The 16,329-nt window shown below is 41.8% G+C and overlaps 1 protein-coding gene across 3 annotated transcripts in view; it reads left to right on the top strand.

The window, feature by feature from the left end:
- LOC144381347 (uncharacterized) overlaps window positions 1-10,155 on the top strand; it is a 785,460-nt gene extending 775,305 nt beyond the window's left edge. For all 3 annotated transcript variants that reach the window (XM_078068692.1, XM_078068696.1, XM_078068693.1), the window contains 4 exons: window positions 881-999; window positions 2,528-2,601; window positions 5,867-6,022; window positions 9,276-10,155. The gene's annotated coding sequence lies outside the window, so the exon portion shown is untranslated. The remainder of the gene's footprint in view (window positions 1-880; window positions 1,000-2,527; window positions 2,602-5,866; window positions 6,023-9,275) is intronic.
- The last annotated feature ends 6,174 nt before the right edge of the window (window positions 10,156-16,329 follow it).

Here is a 16,329-nt window from a genome sequence, read left to right as displayed (position 1 = left end):
GTAGAGCATGTGGCTCTTGATCTCAGGGTTGTAAGTTGGAGCCCCACGTTGTATGTAGAGATTACGTAAGGGAATAAACTTAAAAAATTTTAAAAATATGTGACTATGTGTACCCACCCAGAGACACATGTAGAGCAAGAATGAACAAACTAGGGGGTCAAATGATAAAAGAAAATGTGTTAATAGGCAAATTCGGGTAAAAGCATATGGAAGTTTCTTATGCTATTTTTACTTTTTCAACTTTTTGTAAGTTTGAATTTATTACCAAAAAAAAAAAAAAAAGATTATACATTACAATGTGTCTGGGTGTAAAGAGGTACGTTTTTATGGGGAGAGGGTTTTCTTAGGTGTTAATAAGAGTCTGTGACAAAAAAGTGTCTCAGCCATAACATCTTGATTTGTGAGGAGAAGTTTATTCTTCATTGGAAGGAAGTTTGTCCTCTAAGAAGAAGAAGCATGCATTTCTAACTTGTGATTCCAACTTCTGGTACTCACAACTGCTTTTTTTTAAATTTATTTGACAGAGAGAGACAGCGAGAGAGGGAACACAAGCAGGGGGAGTGGGAGAGGGAGAAGCAGGCTTCCCACCGAGCAGGGAGCCCGATGTGGGGCTCGATCCCAGGACCCTGGGATCATGACCTGAGCCGAAGGCAGACGCCTGACAACTGAGCCACCCAGGCGCCCCTCACAACTGCTTTTTATCTTAGCTACCCAGAGGTGTGTAATTAGTCTCAGTATCTGGTTGACCAGTACTCTTGGTTCATTAAGCATTCATTGAGAATCTACTATGTACAAAGACAGAACAGATGAGATTGTTAGTAATTCTTTGTTCCTTTAGCCTTGTGACTTTAGCTAGAATGTGCTGAATGTTTCCAAACAGGTATGAATCAGAAAGTTAAGGGGTTCAGAAGACTTCAAGCTGAGAGATGTCAAGTAGGCTTCCCAAGAGAAAACTCTTGCAAGCTGGACTTTGCAGGATGAATGAGCTCTGCAAAACTGGTGTGTGTGTGTGTGTGTGTGTGTGTGTGTGTGTGTGTGTGTGTGTGTGTGTAGAGCCGGCAAAATGTACAGATGGGTAAGTCTGGGCTGCCCTGGGAGAGATTTTCCATTTGAGTTGGGGTGCCTGGTGAACGTTAGGGAGAACTTGGAGGTAAGGTTGGTAACAAAGAACATTGAAGGTTGGGCTAAGAAATTTGTATTTAATTACCAGGAAATAGGGTGATGCTGGCTTTTTGAGCTGGTAAGTGACACTGAGTGATGCTTTGGGAACACTGACCCAGTATTGCTGTGGAGGTGGAGCTGGATGCAAGGAGGAAGGGGGAGGGGAAACAGGGCCTGACTCCAGTGCTTCCTTTTGAATTCTGAGATATCCAGAGCGGTGGCAGAATGCAGAAGGTGGGGAGCCAGAATCCCCAAGGAAGGCTGAAAGAGGGATGTAGGCTCCCACCGAAGGTAGGATGTATAGAGATGAGGGCTAAGCAGACATCAAAAAACGCTCTTCAGCCTGGAGAGCAAAGCAGGCTGTCCTGTGGCTCCTGGGCAGAGAGCCAGGAGGAAGCTGCTCCTGGAGTGTGCCCTCCTCCCCCAGCATAGAGCTGGGCCACCCCTTGTGAGCACACCTGGCAGAGGACAGGGACATTTGTGTGGGGCTAAGTGAAGGCAGTGCTGGGGCTTGTAGCCCGCCCCAGGCGCTGGATGACATCACAGCAGCTCTAGAGTAGGTCTCTGTTTGGAAGGTTCTCAAGGCTGCCAAAATCCAAGGGCTCACAGAACCAACCCTTTTGGTGTTCAGCTGTCACTGCCCCCTAATTATTCATGAACACTTCCGCATGGCACAGCGATGAGCTTGTGTCTTTGCCATGGAAATAAAAACACAGCTCCAACCATCCTGGAGAAAGACAAATGCCCACTTACCTGATGCATCCAGGCCTTTTATTTGGAGGAATGTTTAAGGTTGTTCAATCTCCACTCTCATTGCTCAGTTTTCCAAGAGTAGGTAGGGCTAGATGGGAATCCCTCACATTTCTCCTGAGACTTAAATGCTGCATAAGTCCCCATTTCTCTAAGTAGGAAGGTAGGGCCCATCAGTACCCCCTGGGCCTTCCTGCCACCGACCATCAAAACGGATTTCTTCTGAGTCTGAGTTTTAGAACTGAGACAAGACTTTAGAGGTCATCTACTTCAATTCTGTCCTCGTAAAATGAGGAAATGGAGGTGCCTGGTGACTTGCCCAAGGTCATATGGACTGGGCAAAGTATAAGCAGACTTCAGATCTCCTGCCTCCTGTCCAGTGTTAACCAGTTTGGGGCCCCCAAAATGTTTCTTATGAACTCTTAGAGCTCGTCTTTTTTTTCTGGAACTTTGTATACAGGGCAGATTCCTGGGCAGCAGACCCAAGGGGAGGTTCTCCAAAGTGAAGCAGGATATTTAAGTGTGATGACATGGCCCGAATCTCCAAAAGCCTTAAAAGAAATGGAAGAATCTTGTATTTTATACGACCTGAAACAAGTGTCTTGTGTGTTTACAGGATCTTTCCCGAGAAAGCCATAATGCATCCTGAAAGAGAAGAGAAAATCATAAAGTTTGAAACAGATAGTTGAGGTTAGCTTTTTGTGATCTTGCAATGTTTTCATTTATTCCCAAATCATATAACGCTGAGCATGTTGAGCAATCAGGTGAAAATCACATGCAAACAGAGTCTAAGTACTGATAAGAATCCTAAAAGTAAACAATGAATTCCTACTAATGGCTAAGTCACTAAGGTAAGATCCAGTCTAAATACACACCCTTGGTTAAATAGGGTTTCATTAGCTCAGGTTACAGTGGCTCAGGGAAATTTTTCCTTTATGCTTGTCAAGTGAAATTAATTATATATCATCCATCAATCATTCCTGCCATAGAAGTTCTGTGGGAATATTCAGGATTCCACAGTGGCCCCAACTCAGCCCCTACCCCATCCCCACCCCACCAGGAACACTCTGGGCATATTTTGGTGCCCATAGCTGGGATTTTTCTGGGAAGTCACAACTCTGGCTTCTACTGATAACCCATAAAAGTTTCCTTTTTCAAAATTTGACACTTGGTGTGTGTGCTTCAAGTTACTGACAAATATTTGGCTTTGCAGAGTATATCTCAGGTTGCACAGCAAATTAGATTCTTGCAAGTTTCTGACAATAATTTTGTTTTCATTGAATAAATAATGCAAATAATTCAAAAATATTTAAAGATAGAGAAAATAATAAAAAAATAATAAACCCATGCCCTCAGTACCACATTAAACCATTGTTAGAATTTTTAGGTATTTCTTCCATCTATTTCTCTTTCATTTTCTCTTTTTTCTCACTACAAAAGCAAAGCATGTGTAGGATAGAAAATTCAGCAAATATGGATAAAAGAAGAGCATAAAAATCAGCCATTAACTCATTGATCCTGAAATAATCAAGCTTCCTAATCTTTTTCACATTCATAAATTTTATTTTACTTAGTTCCAGTCATATTGCAAAACTTCTTTTCACTTATCTTGTGAAAAAGCATATGTATATAATTTTAAAATCTATTTTTATCAAAGAAATACATATGCATGCTTAAAAATCAAGTAGCATATAGTCATTTTATTGATGGCTTAACGCAGTCTATCTTGTGGATGTTTATAACGCAGTCTATCTTGTGGATGTTTATACGCAGTCTATCTTGTGGATGTTTATTTAATAATTACTCTGTTATAAATGAGATAATTTCATTTTATTGGCTTAAATATTTAAGGTCTTCCCTACCCCCACCCCCCTTTTTTTCCCTTGTAATATTTCATTCTTCACACAGTAAGCATATTTCTGATCCAGACACTAGGTTAGGCATTAAGGATAAAAATATATTTGTTTATTTTATTTTTATTTATTTATTTATTTATTTATTTATTTATTTATTTATTTTAAGATTTTATTTATTTATTTGACAGAGAGAGACACAGCGAGAGAGGGAACACAAGCAGGGGGAGTGGGAGAGGGAGAAGCAGGCTTCCCGCTGAGCAGGGAGCCTGAATCGGGGCTGGATCCCAGGACCCTGGGATCATGACCTGAGCCGAAGGCAGATGCTTAACGACTGAGCCACCCAGGCGCCCCCTTTATTTATTTATTTTTAAAAAAATTACTGAGTATCTAATATTTGCCAGACAGTGTTCTAGGCATTTGGGATATAGCAAGCAACAAACCAGACACAAACCTCTGCCTTTTTGGAGTTGAAGTTCTGGTGGAGATGAACAAGACATAGTTCTTGCATAGATCAAAATATAAGCATCCTTAGGGAATAAGAGCAGCAAAAATTAGCATCCATATTTGATCTTTATGAATAGCTCCTCTATTGTGAATATTTATTCTAGGCGATTAGGACACAACAGTGAACAAGACATCATCCCGTCTTCTTACTGGGCGTATAGTCCAGTGTGTCTCAGAGGGCATTTGAAGACCCTGGGAAATCAGCATCCCCAAATGGATATAGTGATGTTTGTCCTGCTACCCCTTTGGATGAGTGTTAAATCAAATGAAATAAATCTGCAAGTGCTTTGAAAGCTTTAAAGTGATATACCTGATGGAAGGTTGGTATTAGTGCTCTTAGTGCAGAGACCTGCAACATACCTGAAGAAGAATCATCGTACCCAAAAGCGATCACCAAGGGCCAGGTGGTCCTACAGGGTGGGTTTTCTCCCCAGGAGACATTTTCTACTGGCGGGCAAAGACATCACCACAATTAAGAATTTATCCTTCCAGCAGCAAGCAGCTCGTTCTGCCCACGGGTCCTGTCCCTGCGCTTTAATAAAACCACCTTTTTGCACCAAAAAAAAAAAAAAAAAGAAAGAAAGAAAAGAAAAAAAGGAAAAGAAGAGAAGAAAGAAAAAAAGAATTTATCCTTCCCAGGAACACCTGGGTGGCTCAATCAGTTAAGTATCTGCCTTCTGCTCCAGTCATGATTCCGGGGTCCTGGGATCAAGCCCGGCATCAGGATCCTTGCTCAGCTGGGAGCCTGCTTCTCCCTCTCCCTCTGCCTGCCATTCCCCATGCTTGTACTCACTCTCTCTCTCTCTCTCTTTGACAAATAAATAAATAAAATCTTAAAAAAAAATTATCTTTCCCAGAAGTAAAGTCATTGAGTAAACAAGACCTTATGATAAAAATGATGATATTTTAGTAGCACTCAACACTTAATGTATCATTGCACTAATTGTCACAAGAGCTATACATTTACGAAAACTCCCCTTTCATAGTTTCCCTAATTCAATGGTTCTTGAACTTTGGTTAGTATCAGAATTTCCAAGGCACCTGATAAACATTCCGGGGCCAGTCCTATCCTCTGACAGTTTTCAGAGCTGAACAATACCTTGGAAAGCATCCTGTCCATGCCTTCACTTCCCAAGACAGGACAGAGGCTTAGCCATGTTAGGTGGCTTGTCCAGCGAGGGCTGCACAGCCAGCCAATGTCTGAGCCACACCCACATACAGGCCTTCGGACTGGATGGATCAACGCATTGCAACCTCTTTTCTGCTGTTTTGGGTCCTCTAGGTGCAGGAGTGTCCGTATGACTGCTGAGTGGAGGTGACACACCACCACCAGCCCTTGTGTTCGGAGCAAGTGTGATTTCCCAGAGAAAAGCCGCCCTTCAGAGTTTCTAACATTGCCTTACCAAACCACAAAAGCACTTATTTTGTCTGATAAAATGTGTTTTGTGTAGCGGCCCCCAAGATAAGTTTTTAAAGCACTGTAAAATTTCCAGCTGAACACTAGTGAATTTCCAAATTAATCTTTCCAAACTACAGCCTTATCATTTCCCAGAGAAAAGCATTTCTCCATCCATCAAGGTCTTTTGCTTTTTCAGTCTCCTGCCTAAAACTAAAGGCCTTCATCAATCTTCCCTGGTTCATCCTGAGTCGAATATCCCCACAATCTGAATCTATGCACCATAAATGATACAGCTGCAAGAAGCACACTCCTATGCTGTTTCTGTTTGTATTTTTCCTGGGGGACAAAAGGGGTAAGTAGTGATGTGTTTTCTTGTCCCATGATAATACACGGTTGCTCTTATAAAATTTTTGACTTACCTGGTGTGGTGAGGTGATGGAGACGTAGGCATTTTCATCCAATTAGAGTGGTTTCAATATCAAATCAAATGAAAATGGATTCTTGGAGCAGTTTTTTAAATCATACATTAGTATTATTAGCACAATCATGCAAACATATATGCACAAGGGTGTTAAACAGTATTTTTGTAATAGTAATAAAAAGTAAATGCATAAATAATAAACAATTGAAGGAAAATAAATATCTATGGATGTGGGATTTTTTAAAAGATTTTATTTGACAGAGAGAGAGAGAGAACGCACACTCATGCATAAGCAGGGGGAGGGATAGAGGGAGAAGCGGACTCGCAGCTGAGCAGGGAGCCCGATGCGGGGCTCAATCCCAGGACCCTGGGATCATGACCTGAGCCAAAGGCAGACGCTTAACTGACTGAGCCACCCAGGCGCCCCATGGATGTAGGATTTGATAAGAAAATAGGGTTTATATATAATAGAATACTATATGGCATTAAAAATGAGTGAAACCGTATTGCTTGGTGATAAAAAGATGCAAAACTGCATGTACTGCTTATTTGTTTATGTGTGGATTAATGTTATCTATCTATCGGTTTCTCTCTTCTCTAGCAATAAAAAAATTAGTCAGAAATCACATGTGACCACAATGCTCACCTTTGGCGGGTGGTGTTATGGAGGATTTACTCTCTATAGTACTCTGTTTTTATTGGTTCATTGCATTAGAACTTTTGTAATCAGGTGAACAAAAAACTAGTTAAACATATGTTTTTCTTAAAGTGTGATTTCTTATGTCAAAAAAAAAAAAAAAAAGGACCATTCCTCCCCGCCAGGTTTTACACCCAGGCAATGCCCCAGAAGTCTTCCCTTTCTTTAACCTTTTGCAAATGACAATTACACTACAGAGCCAGAATCTGGGGGAGGCCCAACACGTGAAGTGGCCTGAGGTGGTTAGAGTTAATTTAATGCAAAAAGCTAGGTTGGTTGGAGGGGAGTATTTCAAACCAGAGATTTCTGGTTTCAGGAAGAAGTTCATATGAATGGGAATGCAGATTTTCTGGTGAGGAGGTGATAAAGACCGCCATTATCTTTAGTGGGGATTTAGGACGGGACAGGACCACAGCCAGAAAGGAGCCTGTGGGCTAGGAACTGAATTACGGACACTTCAGCCCCTGGCCTCTGAGGCCTCCACCTCCCTACCTGCTCGTGTGAACTAGGCACTTTTCTGTGTGCGTGTGCTCTCCCTCTGTCACTGGCCCGGAAACCCACTGAAGGCAGGACTCAGCACGGATAAGTGTATACAAGTGTTGCCCAGTCCATAGAGCACCACTTTCCCAGAATAGTTGCCTAATGGATGCTTAACTGGTGGGGCCACCTCCTTGGTCAGACTTTTGTTTCTCCATTTCTTAGTAAGTAGGGGACAATTTCCTGGGATCAGGTTCCAACCAGCTTGCCAGTTCTGTCTTGCCTTATCACCCTAAATGCTCCAGAAAAATGTGACTGTGAACTTGTCCCTGAATACAGCCAGGGTCCTCCCCTCAAACTAGAGCCTTTGTCATCACCTGTGCCGGACAAAATAAAATCCGAATTTTGAATTCAATGTCTTTCATAGAAGCTCTGCAGTGATAACAAAGAAAACCCTCCGGTCCATCATAGGGCCTCTGAAACAAGTTCATGTCCCAGTTCACCAAATAGGAACTCCCACTTGGGGTAAATTATTCACCCTGGGAAATAGGAATAAGAATCATACCTACTTGTAGGTTGTTAATGAGTAATTTGCTTAGCATAGTTATGGGGCATGGGCTAAATGCTGGATATTGTTATTATTATTTATTTAACACCGTTATGTTAATTATCTGTCTCCCCTCCACCTCCTCCCTGGCATTTGAGTTTGCCTCCAACTGGGAAGGGAACTGTGGACTCTGGGGGTATGGAAGAGGGAGGAAGAAAAGCTTGCAGTGAATGAAACTTGAACTTCTTGAAAGTTAGGATGGAATTAAAGAATGGATTTTGAATACCTTGCTGAAGACTTAAGTTTATGGTTTTGTCAATGAACTTTGGGGAGTAATGATATATTTCTTTTTTTAAAGAAGATTTTATTTATTTATTTGAGAGAGAGAGAGAGAGTGAGTGCACAAGCAGGGGGAGGGGTAGAGGGAGAAGCAGGCTCCCCGCTGAGCAAGGAGCCCGGATGCGGACTCGATCTCAGGACCTGGGATCATGACCTGAACCGAAGGCAGACACCTGGAAATAATGATATATTTTCAAAGTACTTAAGGCAAGATAACTGGCCAATCAGGTATTTTTCTTCCAATGCTTTCCAATACATGATGATGGTAATGACTATTATTATGAATAATTTTTTACCTCAGTTTATTAAATAGTATTTTGTGTCATCCATCATATTAAGTGCTTTACATTTTCATTTATTAATTCACTCATTTATTCATTCAAAAAGCACTTGCTGAGCACTTACTAGAAGCTAGGAACTGAAGTAGGCTTTTGGGGAGAGTGGTAAATAATATCGACCAGGTCCTTCCCCAGGGAACATTCACTCTAGTGGGGATTCAGGCAACAGACAAGGAAGCTCGAATATTTTGTGCCAAGTGTTGTGAAGGACAGAGCTGGGCACATGTGTCATTCCTGTTGGCTGTTGTTATAATCAGTATCTGTTCTCAACTCACTTTCCCATCTTACTTTCCCTTGACGGAATCACAAGCGCCATGTCCTCCAGCTCCACCGAACTTCTTTCTGGACTTTTCTGTCTTTATGCTTATGCCCACATAGTTCCCTCTAACGAAACATGCTACTGTGGGTTTTTTTTTTTTTTTTTTTTTTTGCCTTTTGAAGGTCCTATGCACCCTTCACCACCTATTTCAACTACTGCCTCTTCCAGATTTTTTTTTTTTTTGCTCTCCAGTTGGGATCAGCTGTTCCTTCCTTCAAGCTGCAGGGTTAGTGTTTGGACTTCACTCCTAGCATTCACCCCACCTGAATACTCAATACAATGATTTGTACATATTGCTTACCTGTTTGCCTTCTGTGCCAGCCTGTCAGATGCTTATTTCCCACCTCTGTAACTTGCATCTCTTGCCTATATTAGTTCAACTAGTCTAGCATAGCCAGACTTGATCTTCTACAGTCTCTTTTCCAAACCAGGAATCCTGAATCTCCTTTTCTCCTCTTTCATTCCAGGTGATCCCATCCATGTGGCTGAGTACATAAGTGAGAAGAGCTGCTGACACAGTGATTCTAAATGGCAAATCTGAACATTTTCACTGCCTTATTCGAAACTTGTCAGGGGTTCTCACAGTAAAGATAAAACCCAAATTCTACCGCATGGCAAATTCTATGCCCTTTCATAAACGTATGTGCTTAAACCTTCAGCTTCCTCTCTCACTTCTGTCTTACCCCCTAGGCCGCAACTCTACCTGCCTTCTTCAGCCTCCATCCAACAGTGGAAACTCTCTCCCCTAACTCTTGCCAATCTTCCAAGTCTCAACTTAATGGTACCCCCTCCAGAAAGCCATCCTTGATTTCTCCTAGGCCTCCTCTGTGCCTCATGGGGACCTAATGCTTACTCTGGGCCAAGGTGTTGTCATTTCTTATTATAATCACATGTTTAATGGTCTGTCTTCACTGCCAGACTATAAACTCTAGGAGGAAGACACCCCTGCTACTGTTGTTTACTGAGGTATCCTTGTGTCTAATTAGTGCTTGATGCATAGTTGGACCTGAATGAATATTTATTGAATGAGCTCTTTGCATTTCCCAAAGTCCTCCCCCAACTTTTAGATTTTTCTAAAATATACACTTATGGGGAACCTGGATGGCTCAGTCGGTTAAGTGTCTGCCTTTGGCTCAGGTCATGATCTTGGGGTCCTAAGATCTCCCAGCTTCCAGCTCTCTGCTCAGTGGGGAATCTGCTTCTCCCTCTCCCTCTGTCCCTCCCCCGCACTGTGCATGCCCTTTCTCTCTCAAATAAATGGATAAAATCTTTTAAAAAATCTGAAAAAATTATACACATGTAACATGAAGACAGGTTTATTAGAAAAGAAATTCAAACAAAACAGAATATTTGAATGCAAATATAGGCTTTCTTTCATCCTACCCCTAACCTTCTCTCTCCAGTTTTACTCTCATCACTGGGATGTTAATAGTTTAATGTGTATCTTTCCATTTCTGTATATCACACACACTCATGCACACATACATAATATAGTTCCTACTCCCAAACCTACATGGAGAGTTTAAGTAAGCAGAAATACAACATGATAGGTGGCATTCTACTCCTTATGTCTCGAAATACATTTCTTTTCTTTTTTTTTAAGATTTTATTTATTTATTTGACAGAGAGAGAGAGAGACAGAGAGACAGAGTTTGAGCAGGGGAGGGGCAGAGGGAGAAGCAGACTCCCCATTGAGCAGGGAGCCCGATGCAGGACTCAATCTCAGGACCCTGGGATCATGACCTGAGCTGAAGGCAGATGCTTAACCAACTGAGCCACCCAGGTGTCCCTTGAAATACATTGAAATTTTTCCATTCCCCATGTAGATTTACCCCTACCACCTCATTCTTTTAATAGCTATTTGTATTCCACAGTAAGGTTGTATCATAGTTGATTTATTAATTCCCCATGGATAGACTTTGTATGTTCTTCTTATGCTCACAAATGCCAGTATAGTTGTAGGACAGGTTTCTAGAAGTGGAATTGCTGGATCATAGAATGTATGTGTCTTAAAATTTTTTTCAGTTCTCAGCTATTTCTTCACATAGTTCTTAGTGGGAGGATTACAAGTTCTCAAAATGTTTGATTTGTCAACCTGGCCCCTGGCAAAACTGTGAGAAGGGGGAACTATATCTTCACATCACTTTCGACCTCCTTAGAAATACACTCCATTTTCTTTCCATCTCTTCCATCCACCCAGAGGCACCCTCCCCCACCCCATGTGACTGATAAATCCAGCAATTTCTAGTAGTGGAAGAACATTCCTTCCCTATGTGTCCACCACCTTCCACATGATATTTCCTGTTTCAGTTAATGGGGCCTTTATCTAGCCAACAAAATAGACCTCATGACCTAGAAACTGAGATTTCTCTAGACTCCTCCCTTTCCTTATCTACCCTCAGGCAAGTACCAAATCCTTTTATACTCTCTCCAGACTCTTCTGGAATCTGGCCTCACTGCTATCACCATCACTGCCTGCCAGAGCTCCACCTACAACCATGGTCTTGGAGGAACGGGTTGTAGCCAGAATAATTTTCTAAAATTCTCATCTGTTTTCATCTGTCTGTGCTTACAACCATTGAGAAGTTTCTTCAGGAAAAACCCAAGCTCCTTAACACTCCAAGGACCTGTCTCTGGCTCTAACCCACCGTTTAGCCCCACCCTCAGGGAAGGTCTCTCATACCCCATTGGCACCATTGGTACCTCTGCTGGTATATGCCTGTGCTGTTGTTTCCTGAGGGGCACCACCACCTCTCTGCACATGTTTTCTGCTCCCGCTGACTGGAATGTCCTTCCCGCTGACCCACTTTTGCCTGCCTCACTCTTACCCATCCTCCTTGGCCCCCGCAGTTTGGCTTAGGTGCCAGTCCCAGGTTCCTACCTCATGCTGATCATCCTCTCATGATGGCCTGGTCTCACTTTTGGTGTAATTGCCTATTCACCTGCTGATTCCCCCTAGAATGTAAGCCCTCTGAGAGAGGGAATTGTCTTGTATGTTGCTGAACACCCTAAGCTTGGCACAGCTCTTGTCAAAATAGAAGTTTGTGGATCTGAGTGAAGTGAAGGAGTGAGTGAATGAGATGTTTTCTGGCAGCCTGTGTATTTAAACTCAGACCTGATAATAATCATAACAATTTCCACCTTGAAAATTTATTTTGTGCCAGGCTTAGAAATTGGTGAGCTTTAGGTCATTTAATCCCTACCATCCCTCTATGAAGTCGGTATTGTTTGGTGGGAATGGGGAGATGCAGAGAAGTCAGGCAAGCCGCCTCAGTCACAAAGCCAGTGAGAGGCAGAAAGTTAGGACCACAAACTCGTTGATCCCAGAGCTTGTGCCCCAGACTAACTCAGTTCACTCCTGACTCAGCCCCTGCTATTTCCAGCTGTCCCTGACTCGACTAGAGGCTTGGCTCACTACAGTGGCTCGGCATTCTGTCTGGTGGGGATTTCTGTGTCCTGCAAACTGTGCAAAGGAGGTACTTATCCCTTCTCTTTAAGAGTAGACCGGTCAGGATGGGATCATGGAAGTACTTTTGCTCAGTGTAAATATATAGAACGTCTAGTTTTTAAAATATTTTTAAAGCTTTTATTTTGAAATAACTTCAACTTACAAAAGAGATGTAAGAAGTTGTATGAAGAATCCCTGTAGGGATGCCTGGCTGGCTCAGTTGGTAGAGCATATGACTGTTCATCTCAGGGTTGTAAATTTGACCCCCCACGTTGGGTGTAGAGATTACTTAAAAATAAAATCTTGGGGCACCCGGGTGGCTCAGTCGGTTAAGCGACTGCCTTCGGCTCAGGTCACGATCCCAGAGTACTGGGATCGAGTCCCACATCAGGCTCCCTGCTCTGCGGGGAGCCTGCTTCTCCCTCTCCCACTCCCCCTGCTTGTGTTCCCTCTCTCGCTGTGTCTCTCTCTGTCAAATAAATAAATAAAATCTTAAAAAAAAAAATCTTAAAAAAACAAGAAAAAAAAGAAAAAGAAAAAGAATCCCTGTATATCCTTCGCCCAGATTGACTACTTGCTAATATTTTGTCAAATTTGTTTTATCTTTCTCTTTAAAAAATGTATTTTTTCCAAACCATTCAAGAACAAATTCCAGCCATTATGCCTCTTTATGCCTAAATATTTTAGCGTGTATCTCCTATGAAAAAAGACATTTTCTCACATACCCACTGTAGTTATAAATTCAGGAAATTTAACATATATTAGACACTATTATTGATATTGAGATTTCAAAAATTATCTCAATAATGTCTTTTACAGAATTTGCCCCCAGTGCAGGATCCAGTCTAGTGCATTTACTTGTTGTGTGGTCTTGTTTTTTAAAAGTCCCCGGAGTTTTCCCTAAGCCCTTGAGCATGGCCCCTTGAGTCAAGTTCAGGGGATGCCAACATGCTTGTTGTAACCTGGGGCATTGGACCATGCGCTCTAGACTGGCACTCCAGGCCTTGCCCTGCTCTTGACTTTGAAAAGTCCCTAGGGTCTCAGTGTCTTCACCTGCCAGTGGGAAGAGGGAGAGCTAGACTAGTGGGTCCCAAGTCCTCTCCAGCCCTTAAGGCACCAAAAAAAATAAATAAACAACAAAAAAAATCATTTTTCATAAGCTGTTTTTCTTCACAAAAATTTAGGTAGGAACAAAACTGCCTCCTTCAGAACCTGTCAGTTTTGAAAGCCTGCTAAATGATTTTATTTTCCGGATGTCTTACTTCTATGATGTTGTCTTTTCTTTGCCATTATCTTCTGCAAATGCTTGGTTGACAGTCTTTTTCATCTTAGGAGTATTTTGAACATAATATGACTGTTTATTTAATGTCTCGTGCACTTCAGAAGATAATGACCAGAAGAAGGGACTGTTTACCTATTTTTTTCAAGCATTATAGCTTACTCAGCTCCAGACTTTCCAGAGAGCCTACATTAATTTGTCTTTATTTTGTCAGCTTGGAGTTAGATTAGCACTTGTGAGCTTTTATTCTTTGTCTTCTGAAATCTGATGTGAATATGTCACCCGATTCCTTGGCATTTACATTTTACTTCCCTTGCTTTCACCACCCAGACACAAATACTTTGCTGGGAAATCCATAAAGTGGTTGCAGAATTGTGAAGTAGGGAGAACGACAGTTCAGCTGCGAGATTTCAAAATAAGTTTCATTTTCCCTTCCCCGCTACCCTTAACTACTAGTTCAAAAAAGTTTGTAGCAGATTTTAAAGTGGCGGGTATTTGTTTTTTCAAAAGGCATTTTCCCTATGGCAGTTGTGTATAGATTTAAACACAGGCACCGTCAGTGAGCTTTGGCTTCAGAGTGTCTAAGCTTGAAGCCGTGCGTATAGTAGGCCCACAATAAGTATTTGCTGAAATCAGGAGCTGCATTGATGTTAATAGTTGCCTCATAGGGGCCACCCCATTTGGTATTGCCAGAAATAGAGCTCATTCCTTTGATGATTTCACATGAAGGAGGCAGTTAGACATGAAAGAAAGATTGGGAATGGACATAACAAGGTGGCATTTTAGGCATCCCCAAAAGGCTGTGAACCTTCTGATGTGGGAGAAAGCCAGCAAGTTCTAGGGCCAGCGACATAGCCTGGACTGCTGGAGTGTCTTGAAGAGAGTCTTACTTTGTGAGTCAGAGGAAGGAATGGATAGCGGGGAGGGGATACCACAGCACAGAGGTTCCTTCTATAAGGTGGGGGTTCTAGGCAAATTGAAAAACTGCGTGGTGTTAATTCTGCAAAAAAAAAAAAAAATTTGATTTGTGGGCAAATATTTTCTTTTTCTAAAGATTTTATTTATTTATTTGACAGAGAGAGACACAGCGAGAGAGGGAACACAAGCACGGGGAGTGGGAGAGGGAGAAACAGGCTTCCTGCTGAGCAGGGAGCCTGATGTGGGGCTCAAATCCAGGACCCTCGGATCGTGACCTGAGCTGAAGGCAGACGCTTAACGACTGAGCCACCCAGGCGCCCCAAATATTTTCTATATACATCTGTGAGCATGCCTCTTTCGCCACATTTTCTACATTGAATACTCTGCAAACTAAGCAATAAAAACTTAAAAAAATCATCTCGATAGGCTTGGAATGATGGGTTAAAAACAAAATATTTTGGGTCTGGGTGGAGGAGATGTGGTTAAACAGTAACAAATGTGAAAAAGAGGGCTCTTTCGGTTGACCAAAATCTTCATGTGAGTAAGCAGCGCATTCAAGCTATTGCCCCAAATGTTGATGTCATCCAGGCTATTGATAACATGGCATTGCAGACATGTGGCCTAGTGTCTTGAGGGAATAGTCATAAATGAACCCACAAATTTATCAGCAAAGATGTTTATTAGCATTTTATTTCTGAGTGAAAAATGGAAATAAATTAAATGTCCAACAATAGGAGCTCAGAAGTAAATCATGATGCAGTATGAAGCTATGAAAATTTATTTGAAGAATAATTAGTAATATGGTAAATATTTTTATACTAATAAATTACACTGAAGAACATAAAAGCAGGAAGCTTTTGCCTAGAAAACTCTTCTCAAAATGGCAGAAACAAAGGAGAATTAACAGATGTAGTGTTCTGAGCAAGGGCGAATTTCTTCATCTGTTCAGGCTGCCATAACAAAATAGCACAGACTGTGGCTACAAACAACAGAAACTTCTTTCTCACAGTTCCGGAGGCTGGAAGTCCAGGATCAAGGTGCCATCACGGTCAGGTGCGGCCTTCTTCCAGGTCACAAACTTCTCTTTGCATCCTCACATGGTAGAAGGGGCTAGGAAAATTCCTGGAGCCTCTTTTATAAGACACTAATCCCGCTCCAAGGGCTCCACCCTCATGATGTAAGCACCCCACCTACTAATATCAGCATCTTTGGGGTTAGGATTTCAATATAAGAGTTTTGGAGGGGGGACACAAATATTCAAACCATAGCAGAGAGGTTTATCTCAAAGGGCTCACGAGGACTTCAATGGATACTATGGATGGAAATTACCATCCAAAATAAGGGTGAGCTTTTAAAAAATTTACTTTGTTTTAATCTGTAGTTACAAGATTGTAACTGCGATAAAAAAATTGTTTAACAAAGGGGAAAAAATGAATCCCAGTTAGATTACCTTTAATTGCCTCAGCTGTTAAACTATCTTGTTCTCTGCTGGTACTTGTCAGTTTGCATACATCCTTTTAGAGTTGCAGCCATAGTATAGTTCAGAAGTGGTTGGCAGTCATGCACATCTGTGCTCTCCTGCACCATGGCTGATCCTGCTTACTCATGGCCACCTGGAAGGAGCTGGAGTCTTTTCATCATACTTCTCTGAGAAGCCACAACCAATCATAACCAAACTAGCTAACATTGTTCCAGGCATTGTCCCACAAATTTTATTTGTATTAACTCATTAAAGTTTGTCTTAACAACTTTGTAAATGTGATAGTATTATTGTCCCCATTTTACAGATGGGTGAACTGAGGCCTAAAGAGGGTAAGTCATTTTGCCCAGTTGATAGCACTTGGTATTGGAGTTGTAACTCTTCAGTCATCTTACT

This window comes from Halichoerus grypus, chromosome 1, assembly GCF_964656455.1.
Source record: "Halichoerus grypus chromosome 1, mHalGry1.hap1.1, whole genome shotgun sequence".
In the NCBI taxonomy this organism is placed as follows: domain Eukaryota; kingdom Metazoa; phylum Chordata; class Mammalia; order Carnivora; family Phocidae; genus Halichoerus; species Halichoerus grypus.
This window is presented reverse-complemented; position numbering and strand designations above follow the sequence as displayed.